Genomic DNA, 1,691 nt, shown 5'->3' with positions numbered 1-1,691 from the left:
ACGAGCCACTGTCCTCGACCTACCTACAATCATACTTTGAGTTTTGTTAGGGTTCAACTTCATGCCCCATAATTTACAACGTGCACCTATTTTAACTAGACCTCTATTAAGGAATTAAAAAAACCCAGATCTACATTCAGGAGATGGAATTGAGGAAAGGAGTGTAACATCAGGTGCATATGGAAGGAGCTTGTTTTCTAGGTCGAACCACATTTAGCGTATATATAAATTTAGTTTAAAAAGTAATGTGCCAAAATCAGGAATATCTGGGGAACACCATATGTTACACTTCTATATACAATATGGTGCCAATCAACAGCAAAACTTCGTAATCTTTTACGTAAAAAAAATCAATAATGATGCTTTCAACTATTTGAGTTTGAAAACAAGGGCCTCCTGAATAACATGGTCAAAGGCAGTACTGAAATCAAGGCCAGCATTACAAATTTACTGACAGCAATCAAGAGATTTCTGTACAGCATTAGAGACGGGGATCACGTGTTCCAAGGGCATTGCTAAAGCCATATTGCAAATTATGGAACAGATTATTACCTTCAGCATACCTTTTCAGACGTTTAGCCAAAAGACGTTCAAAATCTTTAGATATAATGGGTGGTATGGGAACTTGGCGGTAATCTGCAAGGCTAGATCTACCACAACCACGTTTGCATAATAAATTAACATTGCCATTTCCCCAACAAGTGCTAAAGGAATCTCTTCTTGCTAAGTTGCACAAAATAACAGACAACTTGGGAGCTGTGAATTCGGCGGTCTTATAAAAAACATAGGAAAAGTACCATTTGGGTCTCAATGTCCACCAAGAGAGCTTTAATTTCACAAGATCAAAAAGCTAAACTAGTTAGCTTAGCCACGGGAAAATAGGAATGAGGAAGATTGAGTTTCTCATTACTCTGCTTACTGCCAATCACATTTACCAAAAGGGTTGCCCTTTCCTTTGGACAGTGAGTGACCGAGCCATCTGGGTTAATTAAAGAAGTAACTGTTAATTCTACACAAAAGAGTGTAGATTTATGTGTAGGCCACCACTCATCTCATGTTCCTGGGTTGTACAAGATAGGGATTCTTTTTTTTTTTATTAAATTGTATTCCTTTTAAGTTGAAGCATAAATTCTCTGAGCCTTGAGAAATGTTTGTAGATCTTCCCCATTTGTAGTTTGGTCTGGACACCAGGTGATATAGCCGAATTACTTATCAGATCTCCATTTCTGATGTGTCCGATTCAAAATTAAGGATTCTTATCGACTCCTCGAACTACCCGAACAATGTGGTTAGGAAATTTATCTATATTTGGTTTGAAAGCGTCTTATGAGGTTCTGAATTGCCTCTAGATATTTATCTGAAATCATCAATAATATCCTTGGAAGATAGGACAGCTGATGAGCTGCAATAATTGAACGCAGCTTCGCAATTCTGCAGGCAGTGTTTACTATTACTGTTTTCCCCAGGTTTCATGAAGTGGCTGAGGGAGATGTCACTTTTAGAAGACTTGATAGATGGAACCCTTGATGCAGAAATTATATTCATGTCCATGTTACCTCCTGTTTGTTAAGAAATGTGTGCTTGACTTAGTGGAATTTCTTATGTAACATTGCCTTGTTACTTCTAGATACATAGAATTTTGTGGTCTGTGCTTCCTGTCCCTACATATCTCTCTCTCTCTCTCTCTCTCT

This window comes from Palaemon carinicauda, chromosome 35 (genome assembly GCF_036898095.1).
Source record: "Palaemon carinicauda isolate YSFRI2023 chromosome 35, ASM3689809v2, whole genome shotgun sequence".
NCBI classification, from domain to species: Eukaryota; Metazoa; Arthropoda; class Malacostraca; order Decapoda; family Palaemonidae; genus Palaemon; species Palaemon carinicauda.
Note: the sequence above shows the minus strand (reverse complement) of the source record.